Source organism: Eleutherodactylus coqui, chromosome 4 (genome assembly GCF_035609145.1).
Source record: "Eleutherodactylus coqui strain aEleCoq1 chromosome 4, aEleCoq1.hap1, whole genome shotgun sequence".
Lineage (NCBI taxonomy): Eukaryota > Metazoa > Chordata > Amphibia > Anura > Eleutherodactylidae > Eleutherodactylus > Eleutherodactylus coqui.
In genome coordinates this window covers 284,727,753-284,750,003 of record NC_089840.1, presented here as the reverse complement: position 1 = coordinate 284,750,003, position 22,251 = coordinate 284,727,753, and the positions used below count along the sequence as shown (strand labels likewise).

At 47.0% G+C, this 22,251-nt stretch overlaps 1 pseudogene; it reads right to left on the bottom strand.

Moving 5' to 3' along the window:
• The window catches only part of LOC136626738 (zinc finger protein 850-like), a 105,479-nt pseudogene that overhangs the window by 4,638 nt on the left and 78,590 nt on the right, over positions 1 to 22,251 (bottom strand).

Genomic DNA, 22,251 nt, shown 5'->3' with positions numbered 1-22,251 from the left:
TCTCAAGTTCCCAGGTCCTACTATTAAGCCACAATAGCGGCAAGAGTGCCCCCCCCCTCCCAACAATTTTTACTTCTGAAAAGCCCTCATTAGCAATGCATACCTTAGCTAAGCACCACACTACCTCCAACAAAGCACAATCACTGCCTGCATGACACTTCGCTGCCACTTCTCCTGGGTTATATGCTGCCCAACCCCCCCCCCCCGCACGACCCAGTGTCCACAGCACACACCAAAGTGTCCCTGCGCAGCCTTCAGCTGCCCTCATGCCACGCCACACTCATGTCTATTTATAAGTGCGTCTGCCATGAGGAGGAACCGCAGGCACACACTGCAGAGGGTTGGCACGGCTAGGCAGCGACCCTCTTTAAAAGGGGCAGGACGATAGCCCACTCTTCTGTCTTCTGTCTGCCAACCAGGCCCACTCTTCTGTAAAGAATTGAGGAGGCTGACTCCCACTGCGCCGCCCATGTTGGAGTTGGTATTCTACTATAGCTCTACGCTGCTCATAGAGCCTGGCCAACATGTGGAGCGTAGAGTTCCACCGTGTGGGCACGTCGCACAGCAGTCGGTGCACTGGCAGATTAAACCGATGTTGCAGGGTGGCAGCGTCCGTGTGGGACTTGCGGAAATGTGCGCAGAGCCGGCGCACCTTTCCGAGCAGGTCTGACAAGCGTGAGTAGCTTTTCAGAAAGCGCTGAACCACCAAATTAAAGACGTGGGCCAGGCATGGCACGTGCGTGAGGCTGCCGAGCTGCAGAGCCGCCACCAGGTTACGGCCAATGTCACACACGACCATGCCCGGTTGGAGGCTCAGCGGCGCAAGCCAGCGGTCGGTCTGCTCTGTCAGACCCTGCAGCAGTTCGTGGGCCGTGTGCCTCTTATCTCCTAAGCTGAGTAGTTTCAGCATGGCCTGCTGACGCTTGCCCACCGCTGTGCTGCCACGCCGCGCGACACCGACTGCTGCCGATGTGCTGCTGCTGACACATCTTGATTGCGAGACAGAGGTTGCATAGGAGGAGGAGGAGGGTGGTTTAGTGGAGGAAGCATACACTGCCGCAGATACCACCACCGAGCTGTGGCCCACAATTCTGGGGGTGGGTAGGACGTGAGCGGTCCCAGGCTCTGACTCTGTCCCAGCCTCCACTAAATTCACCCAATGTGCCGTCAGGGAGATATAGTGGCCCTGCCCGCCTGTGCTTGTCCACGTGTCCGTTGTTAAGTGGACCTTCGCAGTAACCACGTTGGTGAGGGCGCGTACAATGTTGTGGGAGACGTGGTCGTGCAGGGCTGGGACGGCACATTGGGAAAAGTAGTGGCGACTGGGAACTGAGTAGCGCGGGGCCGCCGCCGCCATCATACCTTTGAAAGCCTCCGTTTCCACAACCCTATACGGCAGCATCTCCAGGCTGATAAATTTGGCTATGTGCACGTTTAACGCTTGAGCATGCAGGTGCGTGGCGGCGTACTTGCGCTTACGCTCCAACACTTGTGCTAGCGACGGCTGGACGGTGCGCTGAGAGACATTGGTGGATGGGGCCGAGGACAGCGGAGGTGAGGGTGTGGGTGCAGGCCAGGAGACGGTAGTGCCTGTGTCCTGATAGGGGGGTTGGATCTCAGTGGCAGGTTGGGGCACAGGGGGAGAGGCAGCAGTGCAAACCGGAGGCGGTGAACGGCCTTCGTCCCACCTTGTGGGGTGCTTGGCCATCATATGTCTGCGCATGCTGGTGGTGGTGAGGCTGGTGGTGGTGGCTCCCCGGCTGATCTTGGTGCGACACAGGTTGCACACCACTGTTCGTCGGTCGTCTGCACTCTCAGTGAAAAACTGCCAGACTTTTGAGCACCTCGGCCTCTGCAGGGTGGCATGGCGTGAGGGGGCGCTTTGGGAAACAGTTGGTGGATTATTCGGTCTGGCCCTGCCTCTACCCCTGGCCACCGCACTGCCTCTTCCAACCTGCCCTGCTACTGCACTTGCCTCCCCCTCTGAAGACCTGTCCTCAGTAGGCGTAGCAAGCCAGGTGGGGTCAGTCACCTCATCGTCCTGCTGCTCTTCCTCCGAATCCTCTGTGCGCTCCTCCCTCGGACTTACTGCCCTTACTACTACCTCACAGATAGACAACTGTGTCTCATCGTCATCGTCCTCCTCACCCACTGAAAGCTCTTGAGACAGTTGCCGGAAGTCCCCAGCCTCATCCCCCAGACCCCGGGAACTTTCCAAAGGTTGGGCATCGGTCACGACAAACTCCTCCAGTGGGAGAGGATTCGGAACCATTGCTACCCATTCTGGGCAGGGGCCCGAGAACAGTTCCTGGGAGTCTGCCTGCTCCTCAGAATGTGTCATTGTAATGGAGTGAGGAGGCTGGAAGGAAGGAGGAGCAGCAGCCAGAGGATTCAGAGTTGCAGCAGTGGACGGCGCAGAACTCTGGGTGGTCGATAGAGTGCTGGATGCACTTTCTGCCATCCACGACAGGACCTGCTCACACTGCTCATTTTCTAATAAAGGTCTACCGCGTGGACCCATTAATTGTGAGATGAATGTGGGGACGCCAGAAACGTGCCTCTCTCCTAATCCCGCAGCAGTCGGCTGCGATACACCTGGATCAGGAGCTCGGCCTGTGCCCACACCATGACTTGGGCCTCCGCGTCTTCGCCCGCGTCTACGTCCTCTAGGCCTACCCCTACCCCTCAGCATGGTGTATTACCAGTAGTGCAGAAACAGAACTCTGTAATTAAATGTGCCGCTTATTGGCCTGTGGTTGGAGGCTGACTTCGCTTACGGAACGCACAGCAGAGCCAGGAAAGAATTTTGCGCAAGCCTGCTGTAACACTTAGCTGGCTGTGTATGAATTAGGACAACTACCCCCAGCAGAGATGCAGTACACTGAGGACGGTCACAGGCAGCCCAAATAGATTTTTTTCCCCAAATTTTTTTGGAAAAGCCCACTGCCTACATAGACTGTATATGTCTTCTGTCCCTGCGTCACCACTACTGGCCCTGGACTATGTAAAATTACTGCAGACTGTTTCACTGTGGACAGGAATACAGCGGTGATGTAACAGGCAACACAGAGCCAGGAAAGAATTTTGCGCAAGCCTGCTGTAACACTTAGCTGGCTGCGTATGAATTAGGACAACTACCCCCAGCAGAGACCCAGTACACTGAGGACGGTCACAGGCAGTGCAAATAGATTTTTTTCCCCAAATGTTTTTTGAAAAGCCCACTGCCTATATAGACTGTATATGTCTTCTGTCCCTGCCTCACCACTACTGGCCCTGGACTATGTAAAATTACTGCAGGACGCAATGCTCTGGACGCAATGCTCTGCACGGCCGATAGACAAAAAAAAATAAAAATGTGCAACACTTCAAAAAGCAGCCTCCACAGTACTGCACACGGTCAGATGTGGCACTAAGAAGGACCGTTGGGGTTCTTGAAGCCTACAATAACTCCTAACGCTCTCCCTATAGCAACTCCAGCAAGACAGCACTTTCCCTGAACAATGTCAGAATGCATCTGTGATCTCGCCAGCCACTCACTGCAGGGGGGGGTGGTATAGGGCTGGAACGTCACAGGGGGAAGTTGTAATGCCTTCCCTGTCTTTCTATTGGCCAGAAAAGCGCGCTAACGTCTCAGAGATGAAAGTGAAAGTAACTCGAACATCGCGTGGTGCTAGTTTCGAATAACGAGCATCCCGAACACGCTAATACAATAACGAGCATCAAGCTCAGACGAGTACGTTCGCTCATCTCTATTCCCTACTAGAGATGAGCGAACGTGTTCGGCTCCGCCCCTTTTCGCCCGGACACCGAACTTCGCGAGGAATTCCGTGTTCGGGCGAAAAAAGTTCGGGGGTCGCCGTGGCAGCGCGGGGGGTTGCGGCGGGGAGTGGGGGGGAGAGGGAGAGAGAGAGGGCTCCCCCCTGTTCCCCGCTGCTGCCGCCCGCGCCGCCGCGCCTCTCCCCGCCCCCCGGCGCCCCCCGAATACTTACGCGCGAACACGGAAGTCCTCGGAAAAGCCGGTGTTCGGGTGCGTAAGTGTTCGTTAAGAACACGTTCGCTCATCTCTATTCCCTACACATCCCTCATACTTCATCCTACTGTAGTGTATTTTATTGTATTTTAAAACCCTCACCAATTGCAGAATTGCTTTTAATGCAGCTTTACTTAATAGGATAAAATGATTGTATTATTTAATAATTTTATAATTCTATACAGTTTTACATAAATTTTTGAATTTAATATGTTGATATTATAGGTTTATGTTACTCATGTTTTACCTTTCTATTAATTTAACACTTTTTATTGTATTTTTTTCTAATTGATGCTCATAACTTTCTCCACCTTTGATTTTATAACTCTTTGCAATTTGGACGCCTTTAGGACAAAAACAGCTTTTCCTTGCCATATTCTATGATATATTATCCCATGAGGACTATAAATGTGCTGCTGGTTCAGTAATAAGTATACTGAATCTATCTGAATAACATGTCTGAATGGAGCATACGCACGGAATTAAGTCTAGAATTTACCCAGAATTGTGTCTGGTCAGGCAAGCGTACGTACATAATTTGATGGCCATTTTTCTTCGCCCACATGTCCGTATGGCATGTAGGATTTTTCTCATGTGTGCCAATCATGGGCGCAGGCAGGTACACACTTCTGGGTGGATAAGAGCTGCTGACGCCCCCTGCTGTAAACTGCCCTGTACTGTGCTGCAACTACAGTCTGCTGATCATGTGCTGCTGACCGGGGAATAAAGACGCATCTAGAAGGTTGGCACCACCATTATCAGTGGGCACACATGTGTTTGTAGCCATTCACTAACCCAGCTGACTGTTACTTGTACTAAGATGTGGGAAGTTCCTACTGAGCATGCCCAGTCCTTCTGGATCCAGCAGCAGAGGAGAGGGACATGATAATAGTACTTGCACATGTGCGGAGGCAGCACTGGGGACGGGGGTCCAGGTCTGATAGAGTGATTGGATGTTGCAGAGACCCTGACATAGTGCATGGGGTATCAGCTGGGGGCAGATGGAAGGAGCAGCTGAATGCAGAATGAGGATGGCTTCTCCTTACACGGCGCCTGTGGCTCTACCAAAACATTAAGAGGAAATAACATAACTGCTTGCATAGCTTATTGCTGTATATATCAGAAATATTCCATAAGGGGCCACGAGGGCCCAACATTCTGTAGTGGAAGCTGAGCTCACATCCCAGCACCATGCAGCCTGAAGAGCATTTGCCAGAGATCCCAGAATTGGCAGATCAACCATTGGCCCCCCGTTCTCTTCACAGATGAGATCAGCTTCACAATGAGCACATGTGACAGACATGAAAGAGTCTGCAGAGGATGGAGATCATCCAGATCTGATGTGTGATTGAGATGTTCCCTCTATTCTTTTTAGCAGAATATATTGAATGTTTATATAAAAATATTATATAACATTTACACTTTATTATATACTAGCTGATTACACGGCTTTGCCCATGTATTTTTTTTTAGACACAAAAAGAATTTAAACATGTGTATGTATATATATATATAAAAAAAGGTACTAATTTAATATATTCGTATATGATGAGGAGGTTGTCTGCGTAATATAATGGCATATGAGGAGAAGGTCGTCTGTGTAATATTTTACTGCATGAGGAGGAGGTCATCTGTGTAATGTATTGGTATATGAGGAGGTCGTCTGTGTAATATTAGTATTTGAGGAGCAGGTGGACTGTGTAATACTGGAATAATTAAAAATCAAAAACTCACCATCTTCCCCTGTAATTTTCGTTCCCAATAGCAACCAATCACAGCTCAGTTTTCATTTGTTATACTGCTGAGGTAAAATGAAAGCTGCACTGTGATTGGTTTCTGTGGGCAACACAGATTTAGTTTTGGACAGCTTTCATAAAAGTGGCTGCTGGGCTCATTTCTGTGTGGTACATAGTGGCTCAGTGCTGGTGGGAAGCTGCGTGGTAGTTGGAGCAGAGGAGGAGGTTGTCTGTGTAAGATATTATCTGGGAGCAGGAGGTCTGTGCAATATATTAGTATTAGACGAGGAGGAGGTAGTCCGTGTAAGACTGAAATAAAAACCATCTGCTCAAGTACATTTCCGGCATTCGACACCTCTCCCCCCTGGGGTAGTGGGGTTGTCTTATTCCACCCCCCAAAAAATTTGTCAATACGGAATGACTTATAAATGTATCAAGTTTGGTTGAAATTGTTCCAGATGTTCATGAGTTATGGTGGCGCATACACACATCCTATTTTATATATATAGATAAATTGTGGCTGAATAAAGGAATATACAGCTGAAAACCCTGACAACACAGACTCTTCTCTACATGCAGTCTCACCTGGGGGGTCATCTGTAGGAATCCCCTCCTTACACGGCTGATCCCCCCTCACATGTGTCTCTGTAGCATCAATAGGGAGCAGATCTTCCTCCAGTTTTACCAGCTGTGAAATAAATATTGTAAAAGTCATCACACAGTTGGAGAAGTCGTGTGGGAGGTTTTATATGGCCAGAAAAGGTCATTAATTAGTATGAGGAGCCGGAATGACATGACAGCAGTAGTGATCTGGGCCAAATAGCGGCAGGTCTCCTGTATAACTCCAACCTGTTGCTTCTTTATTCCAACCAGAAGTCTCCAGAACCAGAAAATAGGGATAAGATGCGGAGATCTAATGTCTGCGGTCGGCTGTAATCCTGCCATCTCCAGCTTTCTCATTACACAAGTATCAATCATATAATAAGACTAAACACAAGACCTTCCCAGCCGTCCTACAGACCAGAGGGAAGATTTCATGAGACCTTCTCTCCATCTACCTGATCATCCTGTGGAAGAAGAGGCCGGGGACATCTCTCCGCTGCTGCTCTCTTACTGGATCTACCTGCAGAAAATACAGACAGCCACTGAATTTATTCTCTACATACAAATAATAAAGGCCGTGTGGATTTAGTCCTGTCTATTACCTGGTGATGGTGGGTGCTGGTGGTCCTCCATCATGACGTCCTTGTACAGATCCTTGTGTCCTTCTAAATACTCCCACTCCTCCACGGAGAAATAGACAGTGACGTCCTGACACCTTATAGGAACCTGACAACACAATGATACCGTCATCACCCAGACACGTTATACCGCCATAGCGTTACTGTATAATGTCCCAGCATTCCCAGCAGCATCACCTCTCCAGTCAGCAGCTCAATCATCTTGTTGGTGAGTTCTAGGATCTTCTGCTCATTGATCTCCTCCAGTATCAGGGGGTGAGGTGGAGGCCCTGTGATTGGGCTCAGGGGTCTTCCCCATCCATCAGACACCGGGGCCTGACAGCCATCACTAGAAGTCTTCTTCACTACCGTGTAATCCTGTTTATGAGAAGACACATCCATAAATATCCCTGCAGACATTTCTAGTATCCTCCCCGTCTGGTCCGGCAGTTATGTCGGCTCTTCACATCTGTGTTCATCGGTTCCGTTATTCTATTCTGTTGGCTGTTCGACATTTTACCAGCTGCAATAGTTTCCAGCATTCCGGCCGTCTTCACACTCGGCTGCAGCATTTACAGTACAGGCCATGCGGGGGAGATTTATAAAATGTCTTTCACGCGGTGCCGGTATTTTCTATAACAAATCTACTTAGTCTTTGAGAACTGCGGCAGATTCTAAATCCGTAGCGAGACTATTTATACTACGGATTTATGCTGCGGATTTTGCACCCCTGAAGAACAAAGGATAAAATCAGCAGCAGTTTGGCAAGTAAGTCCGCAGCATAATATGAGCCATTAAGATGCGGATTTGGCCACTGCGTATTTACTGCGTAATAGCTGCAAGCTACCATTGCGGAACGCTTGCAGTAATCACGCTTCATGTGAAGGCGGCCGAAGGACTGAATCTGCAGTAAATCCTCCACCGTAGATGTGAACAGAGACTGACATAGATAAGAATGATGGAACGTGACGTCATCCCCAGAATCTCTCACCTCTCCTGTAAGCTGGAAGAGTATCTCTAGGGTGAGGGTGAATATACTCTCCGCCATCTTGTCCCGATTCCTCTCCATCCTTCTCGGGTCAATCAGGATAATTATCTGATATAGAAGATATCAGCTGAAGATCTTGAATGGGAAGAAGACGAGACAATGTAAAATCGCCGGGTCCAGATTGAATACACCCAAGTTTTCTAAAGGAATTAAGCGACATGATGGCTAGACACTATTGAGACCGGGGTTGTAGCACTGGATTGACGCATTGCCTGTGTAGTTCCAATATGCAAAAAGGGGTCTGAAAGAGAGACTAGTAACTACAGGCTGGTAAGTCTCACTTCAATAATTGGAAAAATATTTGAGGGATTTCTGAGAGACGCCATCATAGAATACCTCCAGGAAAACAACACCATAACCCCTCATCAGCATGGGTTCATGAGGGGTCGATCATGTCAGACCAATTTGATCAGCTTCTACAATGAAATAAGTTCTAGGCTGGACCTGGGAGAGTCTATTAATCTTATATATCCGGATTTCTCTAAAGCATTTGACACCGTGCCGAATAATAGGCTGATATATAAAATGAGACAGCTCAGCCTGGGTGAAAACGTGTGTATCTGGGTAAGGAACTGGCTTGGAGATAGAAAGCAGAGGGTGGTAATAAATGGTTCATACTCTGGGCGACAGGGTGTCACAGGGTTCCGTATTAGGCCCCATTCTGTTCAATATATTTATCAATGACCTGATAGAGGCACAACTCAGAAAAATATCAATATTTGCAGAGGACACAAAATTATATACGAAAATTAATACAACTGGGGACGATCTATGGCTACAAAATAATATAATAATCTTTTATAATAATAATAATAATCTTTATTTGTATAGAGCCAACTTATTCCGCAGCGCATAAAATAACCTAGATAAGTTGGGGGCTTGGGTAGAAAAATGGAAAATGAAGTTCAATGTTGATAAATGTAAGGTTCTGCACATGGGCAGGAGAAACGGATGTCACCAATATACACTAAATGGGGTACTGCTAGGGAAAAGTGATATAGAAAAAGACCTGGGGGTACTAGTGGGCTGTAGATTTAACTGGAGAAATCAATGCCAGTCAGCTGCTGCAAAAGCTAACAAAGTCTTGGGGTGCATTAAAAGAGGTATAGGGGCGAGGGACGAGAACATTATCCTCCCACTATATAAGGCCCCACATGGAATACTGCGTACAGTTCTGGTCACCGGTGCTCAGAAAAGATGCTGGAGTGCTTGAGGGGGATGAAAGAAGGGCAACTAAATTAATAAACGGAATGAAAGGACTGGAATACCCAGAGAGGCATCAAAATTGGGATTATTCACCCTGAAAAAAGACGGTTAAGGGGCGATCAAATACCTATGTATAAATACATGAGGGGACAATACAAGGATCTCTCCCATGATCTGTTTATACCCAGGACTGCGACGGTAACAATAGGGCATCCTCTATTTCTAGAGAAAAGCAGGTTTCATCACCAACTGAGGAGGGGATTCTTTACTGTAAGAGCAGTGAGACTGTGGAACTCTCTGCCTGAGGACGTGACGATGGTAAAATCCAGAGGAGTTTAAGATGAGACTAGATGCCCTTTTAGAGCGCTATGCTATTACAGGATATAGACATTAGCTGAGCAACGGTGTTGTTGATCTCAAATGTTGATCCAGGGATTACTCTGCCTGCCATCATGGAGTCAAGAAGGAATTTCTTTCTTCCAAATGAGCTTGGCTTGTTGGGCTTCTTCTTGCCGTCCAAGGGGGAGGGGAGGTTTAATGCAGGAAGAATTAGATGAATATGGTTTTCATTAAGCCTAACATACTATGTGACGTAGAAAATCCCCTATAATTATACAATTACCGGACATTCACCCCTCTTCCCTTACGCAACACTGCTGACCCCGAACACAGCCCCCTCCACACCCCACTGCTCGGCCCCCACTGCTGACCCGCAGTTCATTATCACCATTATTAGCCATCTTCTGTCTTCCTGGCTGACAGGACTGCCGCCCAGCGGTAATGTTCCCAGCATTACCCGACTCATCCCGTGAACTCCAGACACACTGGGCGCAGGGCTGGAGAGAGGGCGGAGTCAGGTGATGCTGGGAACAGAGCGGCACTGGGTGATACATAGGGGGCACTATAACTAAGTGGGCCAACAAAGGCAGCATTATAGTAGAGTGGAGTCACAAAAGTACACCTGAATTAAAGGGAAAGAGACATTACTGATTTGTCAGGTCACAGAAGATGCATTAGTGCTATGAGGGAGTCACTGAGAGGTTAATTGGAGCAGCGTCAGGATGGACAGCGTGTGCAGAGACTAGTCATAGCTGGAAGAAGCCTTTATGGCGGTCTGGGCCCAGAGAAAGAAGATAAATGTATGACTCCAATCAGAGGACACATCACCTGTGATCACTGAAAGTAACTGCACTGTAATCACTAATACTGGAAGTAACTGCACTGTAATCACTATCTCTGTGTGCAGCTGGTGTGTTTTAGAGCTGTACTATCACCCTGAGGGGGTCAGTAAGCTTCCAACATACAAGGATACATAAAATACTAGAACTTAATGTGCGCAATGATTTTTGATACGTTTCTGTAAAATTAAAACCTGCTGATTACACTGGTTACACTGAATAATAGCCGCACGTCTCATTTTGAAGTTATTTAACTCCTTAGTGACCAAGCATTTTCTTCATAACTCCTTTATTTATCCATCGATGTTGCTGTATGAGGGCTTGTTTTTTGCGGGAGGAGTTGTATTTTTCAATGTTACTAGCAAATGTGCCGTATAATGTACTGAAAAACATTTAAAAAGTTCCAAGTGGAGTAAAATGAAACAAACACATGAAATTCCACTATCTTTTGGTGCGCCTTGTTTCTGCGGCCCATAAACTGCAACAAAAATGACATGATAACTTTATTCTATGGCTCAGTATAATTACTACGATACCAAAACTTATGTAGTTTATTTTTTGCTATACTACTTTTATTTTTTTTTCAAAATCATTTAATTTTTTAAAAATTATTTTCCGCTGCTATTTTCTGCGATCAAAAACTTTTTTTTCCATCCACATAGTTCTGCATGGGCTCATTTCTTGCAGGACGTCCTGTAGTTTACGCTATTACCATAATGGAATACATATGAATTTTTGCTCCTATTTAAATTACATTATTTCTTGGAGACAGAAATTTTGGAGCCTGGGACAGCTTACAACACCTGGCCAATGTCCTCCTGTGCCGCTAAGGATTGAAAAGAGTCCCCTCTAGGGCGGATCCGTGACCACAGGCACTTACGGGACCCACGGCCTAGCGAGGCCTGCACATTCCCGGCCTTGATTACTGAAACCATCCAGGCAGGCACTGCAAATGAGTAGACAGTAACAGCCTCACCTGTCAGCTGTGGAGCTCGCCGCAGACCCAACCATCCTCTGGGGAGCGGTGGTGAGGAGGAAAGTCAGTACGGTGCTGTGTAGCTGCTTGGCTCAGCAGGAGAGAAGGTGAGGAGAGGTGATGAGCCTGCTCCGCTCTGGAGAGGGCATGTCTGTCGGCTCTGAGCCCATGGTGACTGCAGCAGCCCATCAATCAGGGCGACCCTTGTTCTCACACCAGAGCATCAGGATAACACTCTCCAAGTAATAGCCTATCTCGCTTATCAACCTCAGGAGACTCTACAAGCTGCCACGGTGGTACGAGAGGTGTCCACATTTCTTATGCCGATGTTTGACAAACGATTGGAAGTGCCTTACACCTCTATCAACTGTGCCCTCTCCCTTATAACCACAAATGCCCAGAAAATAACACAACTAGAAAATAAAGTGGGTTCTCAGGAGATCTCAAGTCTCCAACAATCAATTACAATGTGTTGAGAAATGGAGCAGAAACCGAAGGAGAAGCTTGAGGATTTGGAGAATCGAGACCACAGAAACAACTTGCGCTTCATAGGTATCCCAGGGAACATTATGGGTTGTGAATTTCTTACTCTCCTGACGGAGCAGCTTCTTAAAGCTCTATTTCCAGACATACCCATTGATAAAACCTGTATAGAAAGAGTCCATAGAATTGGACCCCCCAGAATACTTAAAACACATTGGGCTAACTATTTGGACAACGATATCGAACACTTTAATAACACCCCTCTGCTTTGGGTGATGCCCAAACCAGCAATGAGAGGCCATGTGATAAGCTATGTCTCATTTAAGAGGAAACAGATCAGGTCTCAATTCAGTAAACCCCAACATTCCCTGCTGACCCCACAGCGGCAGCTCGCCGCTCCCCTTCCCAACAAAACAAACTAACCTATGAACAAACTAAACAAACTTTAGAAGCTTTCGTGCAATGGCAGGCGGTTTGGCTCACTAAACTGGAACAGAATAAATTTTACCTCCAAGCCAATAAACCTGGCAGATTGCTGGCACGTATAGCAAACTCACAACAAAAACACAAACCAATCACATATCACAGACCCACGCACAGGGATGAGATACTCCGAACAAACAGACAGAGGGGACCATATGCAACTACTTTGAAGACCTCTATAGGGCAACCCCCATTGACATGAAGAAGATAGACTCCTGGCAACAGTCTCTTGTATTACCCAAACTCACACCGGACCAGGTAGCCTTCCTGGAGTCACCGTTCTCAGATCAGGAGATACGGGAGGTGATCATGGCTGCACCAAATAGTAATACCCCAGGCTCCCAATGGCTTTAGTAGTGAGTATTACAAGATCCTGCTGACAGAGGTGGCTCCCATAGTAACCAAACTATTTAACGATATATACACCCAAAATATACAGGTTGACTTGATTCTAGACTCTAGGACCAAACTCATTCTTAAACCCAATATAGATCCCACACTAGTCCAGTCCTATTGCCAATTTCCCTACTAAATAGTGATTATAAATTCCTGACAAAGGCTCTAGCCAGCCGCCTCCAAAGCCTACTCTCCACTCTCATACATCCCTGCCAATGAGGATTCACAATATGCAGACACTTCACCAAAAATATGTGAATGGCCATCGCTGCAATGATAGACACTGGTAAACCGCACGCCCCTCAGATGTTACAACTTGCCCTAGATGCAGAAAAGGCGTTTGACAAAGTATCTTGGCCTTTTCTAAATTACACTCTACAACATAGGAAATTTGGGGCAAATTTTTGCAATTTCATACAATATATCCAACCAGAAATAAACACCCCTTTAATGGTAAATGGTCGTATTACCCAACCTATAGATATCTTTAGGGGAACTAGACAGGGTTGCCCCCTCTCGCCCCTACTATTTAATTTTTCACTGGACCCCCTACTTTATCATTTTCAGCCAGTGCCATTAGTACAGACAATCCAAGCGAGCCACCCTGATATTTCGGTAGCAGTGTTCATGGACGACATACTTCTAATCATTAACAGCCCGTCTAAGTCTCTCTCACTGATCCTGCGGGACCTTCGGGAACTGGGCTCTCCACTGGGATATTTTCTTAGCCTGGAGAAATCGGAGGCTCTATTGCTGAACGGCCCATCGCGACCGAGCTGGACTCATAGACACTCATATTCACAATTGACAATTGCTTTCACTGTCGGGAGGCGGGGGTGGGTCTCCGCCATTGTTTGTGGGACTGCACGGTAGTTCAGACCTTTCGGATCAGAGTACATAGATTCACTACAACACATCTACCGTCGGCCTGTCTGTTTAACCCGACATGGGCAACTTTTTTCCTTTTCAATAATTTTCATTGGTTTTATAATAAACAAACAAAAATAAGAGAAATGTTACATATTTGTTGCGTTAGAATACAATTACCATGACAGATATTTTAAACATGCAGTGTGTTGCTGAATAGTATTACGAAATATAAAAAGTAGTTGCCAGGTTGATGTAGTTCATCATTTGAGGACTAGATATCAACTATAAACCAGAAACCTATGTGCATCACTTGAAGGCTTTTACTTTATGGTAAAAGGGTCTATTAGCGAAATAAGGGGGGGGGGGGAGGGGGTTAAGGCATGGAGATATAGGAAGGGGGTATGTGGAGTGATTTGTATGCTAGTTAGTTGAGGGATGATTTGTCAGCCACAGGTCCCATTTCGGACTGCCAGCATTGTTTCATAGGTGCAGTTTGAACACATTAACCAGGATGAAATCAGATGTACATCAGGCAGTCGAAAACTATTACACATGGTGGCCATGGCCGGGGTTAAAGCAGTCCTGCAGACTGTGGCGGCTCTTTATGGAAAAACTATCTTTCCTCATGCTTATGGATTAGGCGGAGGCAACAATAGCAAAAGAAGCACAGGTTCAAAATTTCTTTGAAATATGGGAGAGCTTCATTGGGATTTTGCCTTGACGGGTAAAAGAGTCCTTTAAACTAACTTGCTGGTACCCTGTTTCCCTAAAAATAAGACATAGGATGATTTTCCAGAATTTTTGAGGATGCAAAATGATTTTTCAGGCTTTTTGAGGATGCTTGAAATATAAGCCCTACTCCAAAATTAAGCCCTGCTAACAGTTAATTAAACAAGTCAATTTAAATAGTGTCCAGGCAGCTATACATGTAAAAAAGTTAAACCTTTTTGAACAAAAATTAATATAAGACACTGTCTTATTTTCGAGGAACCACGGTACTTTCGAGGAGACCCGCCAATAAACACCACATAGAAGTGTTCTATGATGTGGGGCGAGAGACCTGGGCACCACGGTGTGGAAACGGGTCCTGGGACCTCCCTATACCGAAACGGAGATAATAGCAAGAGGGGGATTAAAAAAAAAAAAAAAATGACACTCAAAATACATCTAAGAATCGTTTTGGCTCAATGGTTATTGTTGGCCTGGTTGAAAGCCTCTGTTGTTACCCCCTTCTCCTGTGTTCCACCCCACCCCCCCAATAAAGAAAGAAACATCTCTTTTCCCTTCTTCCCAATATCCCCCTGATGAATCATACGAGGAGAAGTTTGGAATGTCCGTATCTAAGCTGGATTAGATGAGTTATATGAAGAATTCTCAGGAAAAAGTATTTTTTATTGAACATTCATATATGACCAGTTTACCTTTTGTAATGTGGAAAAGAGTTTAATAGAAACATTTAAATATAAAATAAACATCAACTAAGAAGTGCTGTCAGCTCCGCCGCGTCTTCTCCCTGGTCCCCGGCAGTTGTCTGGTCAGGGATTGGAAAATACCCGCCTCCGCTTGATGAACCAATCATAGACATTCATTCATTTATTGAATGGTCGTGATTGGTTTATCGAGCGCTGGCTCTGATTGGCTGAGTGCGTCGACGCTCAGCCAATCAGAGGCAGCACTTCCTGGAGGCGGGGATTTTATAATCCCTGACCAGAAGAAATGCCTGAAGACAACAGCCGGGCAGAAGACGCGGCGGAGCGGACAGCACGTCTTAGGTGATCTATGTGTTTTGGGGTTTTTCTGCAGCTAGGGCTTAGTTTAGGGCTTTGACATTAGGATTTCCTCCTGTAAACGTTGCATCACACATAGACCACGCTTTCATGCGATGCAACAAAGAGGAAGATCCATAGGGGAACATGAGCTACAAAACATCACCGGTCACGGGCATATTGTGAACCCAGCATGCTACACAACATTGCAAATGTGAAGGAACCAATAGGAAAGCTCGGGCTTCACATACAAGCGACTTGTCGTATTTGTCGGGGCTTGAGTCAATCACAAAAATAATCCCAAGGACACGACTTGTCAGAAGCTGTTCAGTCCACGGTGCTCCAACCGCAGCAATTGGTAGGAAAATCGAGAACCGGCCCCCTGGTTGTCCGCGGCGTTATCTCCTCCAACATCAACACTGATGGCACAATGCTCCCGGTCATTCTAGATCGGCGCTACAGACCCTCGTCATCCAAGCGGGATAACTAACTAACTTGTCCCCCTGCTTCCACCCCGCTTATCGCATACGACCTCCACCCCACCTGCACCCTCTTACCGCCCCCTGCTTCCTAATAATTGATCTGCACATGTAACTCCCAGCCTCCATAAATCTGCCCCCAGTGCTGGAGACCCCACATACCTCCACCTGCAGCCGGACAGGAGCCTTGGGGTTGTTCTGTGCTTACAGGACCTGTGATGATGTCACCATCATGTGATCAGTGTGTGGGAGGAGACAAGGGGTCACATGACCAGGTCTCTGCGCTCAGTGGATGCGGGACTCTGCTGTGTGAGGATGTATTCAGAGAGTGGATGGAGCAGAGCAGAGCGTGTGTGAGATGGAGGAGCGGAGCCGAGTGTGTGTGAGACAGGGGAGCGCAGCCGAGCGTGTGTGAGACGGAGGAGCGGAGCCGAGCGTGTGTGAGACGGAGGAGCGGAGCCGAGCGTGTGTGAGACGGAGGAGTGGAGCCGAGCGTGTGCGAGACGGAGGAGCGGAGCCGAGCGTGTGTGAGACAGGGGAGCGCAGCCGAGAGTGTGCGAGATGGAGGAGCGGAGCCGAGCGTGTGTGAGACGGAGGAGTGGAGCCGAGCGTGTGCGAGACGGAGGAGCGGAGCTGAGCGCGTGTGAGATAAGGAGCGGAGCCGAGCGTGTGTGAAATGGAGGAGCGGAGCTGAGCGTGTGTGAGATGGAGGAGCCGAGTCAAATGCGTGACGCAGGAGCGTAGCTGAGCCAAACGTGCAAGATGCAGGAGCCGAGCGCATGCGAGACGCGGGAGCGGAGCGCGTGTATGAGATGGAGGAGCAGAACCGAGTGCGTTTGTGAGACGGAGGAGCAGAGCTGAGTTCGTGTGTGAGATGGTGGAGTGGAGCAGAGTGCGTGCAGGATGGAGGAGCCGAGCCAAGGGACATTACTGTAGTACTTCATAAGTTGGCATTATTGCCACATCAGGAGACAACGGGGCATTATTACTATATAGGGGAGCATTCATGGGGACAGTATTACTATATATGGACTTTCAAGTGACCAATATAGCGTGGAGGTCAGGTGGGCACTGTTATTTTGTAAGGGGGCGCTCACAGGCAGAACTATTACTTAAACAAACCACAAAGGGGGAATTATTAATGTCTATGGGGAACAAGAGGGCACTATTGGGAGGATGGATAGAGGGGACAGTATTACTTATAAGGGAGCACTACTGTGGCTATTATTACTGTGTGTGGGCACAAAAGGGGCATTATTATCATGGAGGGTCTGGCTAACTGCCATCAAGGAAGCTTGGGTCAAAGAGGTGATCTCTACTGGGTACAAGAGAGATATTTCCGCTACCCTCTTTAAATGTGCGCTCTGGAACTGCCAGTCAGCATGTAATAAACTCCCCACCATCCATGACTTTTTTTACTGCTAAATCCCTAATCTGCTAGCTCTAACAGAAACGTTGATGCAGCAGTCTGACACGGCCTGCCCTGCTGCACTGTCCTATAACGGCCTGAAGTTCTCACATACCTCAAGACCGGAAAACAGGTGTGGAGGAGGAGTAGGTGCTCTTCTAACCCCAAAATGCACCTACCAGGTCACCCCCCTCGTACCCTCACTACCCATCATTTGAGGTACATATGCTATGACTTTTCTGCCCACTGTCCATGCGAGTTGCAGTTATATACCCCACCCCCCAGGTGCTCCTCGCCTGTTTCTGGACCACTTTGCTGCCTGGCTGCCCCATTTCCTCTCCTGCGAAATTCCAACCTTCATCTTGGGTGACTTTAATATTCCCATAAATGATCCCATCTCCCCATCTGCCTCTTAGTTTCTATCGCTCACCTCTTCCCTTGGTCTCTCACAGCGTCTCCCACTCACAAGGATGGCAATGTTCTCGATCTGGTCTTCCTCCATCTCTGCTGTGAGTCCCACTTCACTGACTCCCCTCTTCTGCTCTCGGACCAAAACCTCCTCTCTTTCTCTATTAAGCTCTCTAACATCTCTTTAGACCCACCGACCTACCATACTTACAGGAACCTTCAGGCCATTCACACCCAGGACTTTGCCAGATCCCTACAGTCCTCTCTGTCCTCTATCTCACTCCTCCCCTGCCCCAACCTGGCTGCCACAAACTACAGCACCACTCTCAAATGTGCCCTGGATGAAGCTCCACCCCCCCAGCCCCGTGACACAAGCCATCTGATGCAGACCGCAGCAACCCAGGCTCACGCCTCAAACATGTTTCATCTGGCGGTGATCGAGAAGTTCTGACCAGCTGTGGAGAAAGTTGCAAATGTCCGCAGACTTTCTCCACTACAAATTCATGCTCAGAACCTACAACCTCGCCCTCCACCATGCCAAACAAGTCTATTTCACCTCTCTCGTCTCCTCAGTTTTGCACAACCCTAATCGACTCTTTGATGCTTTTCACTCCTTTCTCAGCCAATAGTGAATAATTTCAGTGCTGAAGAGCTGGCTGCTTACTTCAAAAAGAAAATTGATGACATCCATTAAGAAACAACCTCCCAATCCCAGATTAGCCTTGACTCTAGTTTCATCAATACTGCATCTAGTACGACTCACTGCCTGTAATCCAAACCAACAACAGAGGAAGAAATTTCCAATTTTCTTTCCTCTGCTCGCCCACCACCTGCACTCGCGATCCTCTCCCCTCACACCTCCTCCAGTCCCTCTCCCCAGTGTTTATTTCCCATCTCACCACTATATTCAACCTCTCTCTGACCTCTAGCATCTTTCTTTCTGCTTTCAAACATGCGATAATATCCCCCCTGCTAAAGAAACCAACTATTGACTCGAATGATACTGCCAACTACTGACCCATCTCAAATCTCCCCTTCATCTCCAAACTATTGAACGCCTGGTTTACTCTTGCCTTCTAAGCTATCTATCAGAAAACTCTCTTCTTGACACCCTACAGTCCAGCTTCTAACCCCTACAATTGACAAAAACTTCCATTACAAGGGTGTCAAACAACCTCCTGACAGCCAAATCGAGAGGCGATTACTCCCTACTGATCCTCCTTGACCTTTCCACAGCATTTGATACTGTTGACCACAAACTCCTCCTCAGTAGGCTTTGCTCCATTGGTCTAAAGGACACTGTTCTCTCCTGGTTCTCCTCCTACCTATCTGACCGCTTCTTCAGTGTCTCCTTTGCAGGTTCTACCTCTCCTCCTCTTCCCCTTGCTGTTGGGGTCCCCCAGGGCTCAGTTCTCTACCCCCTCCTTTTCTCTATCTACACAGCCCCTATTGGCCAAACCATCAGGAGATGGCCTCCAATACCACCTCTACACCGACGACACCCAGTTATACATCTCTTCCCATGACATCTCTGCACCTTTCCTCCAAAACATCACCGATTGTCCACTGTCTCTAACACTATGTCCTCTCTCTACCTAAAACTGAACCTCTCCAAAACTGACCTCCTGGTGTTTCCGCCCTCTATTAACCGACCTCATTCTGACATCTCCATCTTAGTGTGTGGCACCACCATAACTCCCAAACAGCATGCCTTGGGGTCATACTCGATGCCGATCTCTCCTTGACCCTCTACATCCAATCTCTGGCCCGAACATGCCAGCTGCACCTCAAGAACATCTCAAGAATCTGCCCTTTTTCTCACCGTGGACTCGCTAAAAATGCTCTCTGTTGCCCTCATCCATTCGCGGCTCGATTATTGCAACTCATTCCTGATTGGACTCCCCTGCTCCAGACTCTACCCTCTCCAATCCATCCTGCATGCAGCAGCCAGTCTCATCTCCCTGCCCAGCCGCTACTCGGGCGCCTCTGCCATGTGCGAGTCACTGCACTGGCAGCCCGTTAAATACAGAATTCAATTTAAACTCACTACCTTCATCCATAAAGCTATCCACAGTGCCGCACTGTCGTAGATCGCCTCCTGCCTCCCTCATCACCCAGCCCACGCCCTCCACTCTGTTAACAAAATCAGACTGATTGTTCGAACCTCTCATTCCTGCCTCCAAGTCTTCTCCAGAGCAGCACCAGTCCTCTGGAATGCACTACCAAAGGCTATCCAGGCAATCTATGACTCACAAAACTTCAGGCGTGCTTGAAAAACGTACTTCTTCAATTAGGCATACCATATCTCTTAAACCAAACCCCTCTGTATGCCGCCTGATAACATGCACCCTGACCTACTGACTGCAATCTCTGCTAGCCACTATCAACTACCCTCTGCAGTCACACCGTTTCTGCCCTCACACGGCTTAATATCTGACCATTGTCTATGTGTATAGCATCCCTCACTCTCCACCTCGCCATACTGGGCACATCTCCAGACGCTTTACCTTCTGTATCACCCAATTATTTGTAGTATGTAAGCTTGTTTGAGCAGGACCCTCACCCCTATTGTTTCCATCAACTGATTACTACATGTAACCGTGGTTCTGTAATTTTTGTACTTTTGTCCTTCTGTATTCCCCGTCTTTATAAGCACTGCGGAATATGTTGGCGCTATACAAATAAAGATTATTATTACCCAATTTCTTTAAATTTCATCCTCCTCAATCTCCTTCTCTTGTTTCACTTTCCAAGCAAACTCTTAATTTGCCTTTGGGCCCAGCAGCCATTGTTCTGGTTCCCACTCAGGTAAAGGTGCATGGAGTTCTATCAGAACCAGTTTATCGTCCCCAAGAAGGATGGCTCAGTCCGCCCCATGATGGACCTGAAATGCCTGAACCAGTATATCAGTCTTCTCCGTATGCAAATGGATTCCCTCTGCTGTGTGATAGCTTCATAGAGGACAATGAGTTCCTATTCCGGGGGGACATTTTGGATGCTTACTTGCACATTCCCATCCCCCCACTATAGGGTTCCTCCACCTTCCTGTTCAGTCTGACGACTTCTAGTTTGGGACACTTCCGTTTGGGTTGGCAGTGGCTCTTTGTGAGTAGTAATATGTGAACATATCTTGTCAAACATGAAAGTGAGAGTTGCATTGCCCCTTTTATAGCGTGTTAACAATGCCCCCACATTTTTTATATAACCTTTATTTGTATAGCACCAACATATTCCGCAGCGCTAGATTAATAACCACGCCCCCACACCCTATTATAGCGTAATAACTAGGCCCCGACGCCAGTTTTAGGTTAATAGCACCTTATATAGTCGAATTATATGCCCCCTTCCACACCACATTAGCATAACTAATTGCCCCCCCCTCCCACCGCACAGCTGACCCACCCCACAAATTAGCATAACATAGCAGTTCAGTCCCAGCTTTTTTTGGTGATAACACCTCCCTATGATGTATTATTATGCTTTGGAGTTATGCAGCCATTCCATCCACCATGTGATGTTTGGTAATGGAATTATCCAGCTCCGAGGCGTCTTATATGCAGTCCTCCACATTTTTTTATTCAGCTTTTATACTTTTATTGAAAGTCATCTACTTCTGTGTCTTATGATAAAAATTCACACAGCAGACAAATGGAAAGTTTTAAAATCTTTATTGATCACTCAGCAGGATACAGAATAAAGCTAAAGATAATTGCTATTCATAGAGGCACTTATACTGCACAAATCTGTACATGTTCAGTATAATTTACGATGTTAACCATGCTGTTTGGAGCAATGGAAGAGTTCTTTCTTTAGGTAGTAAACTTTCCTGTGTTATTCTGGGAGATGCAGGAGAAACGCTAGGGTTCTGCGCTGCGGTGGGGCAGGTTCAGAAGTAGTATTCAAGTCCCTTTTCAGGCTGTAAAGAATTTCTTTAGTAGCGAGGTTACCCATGTTATGGGAATAAATCATATTCCAACAGATTTCACTGATCTGCTCCAGATTGGTTATAATGAGAAGCTTCAGGCATGAATATATGTATTTGAACTGACGGATGTTATTGGTCAGCCCCCAATGCTCTAATGATTTATTCAAAGGAAGTACAATACAAATATAATTGACCATGATGCACCAATTACATGCATGCCAAAAAAATCACAGGGGCAGAGGGAACTACTGTGACTAGGAATTACATGCATGCCCCACCCAACATCATAACAACTCCTGATTGTCCAAGTATGTAATGACGCTAATGATTAACATATGTTTTTGCCCCAGGTATATGTCGCTATGTGAACACATAATTCCTATATACCCAAGGAGCATAGACTTTATTAATACTCCAATCTTAACTGAAAGAATGCAGTCAGTGATGTGAAAAAATAATTAATATAAAACAAGAAAATAATAAATACATATAAATTACAACAGAAAACAACACAACAACACAGGCTGCCCCCAACCAATTTCACCATGTCAGAGATGGTGAATTGGGAAATGACTCAATTTACTGATATGATTGTATTAACCTCATGTCACTAATGCATGAGTAGCAGTAGCAGTTGAA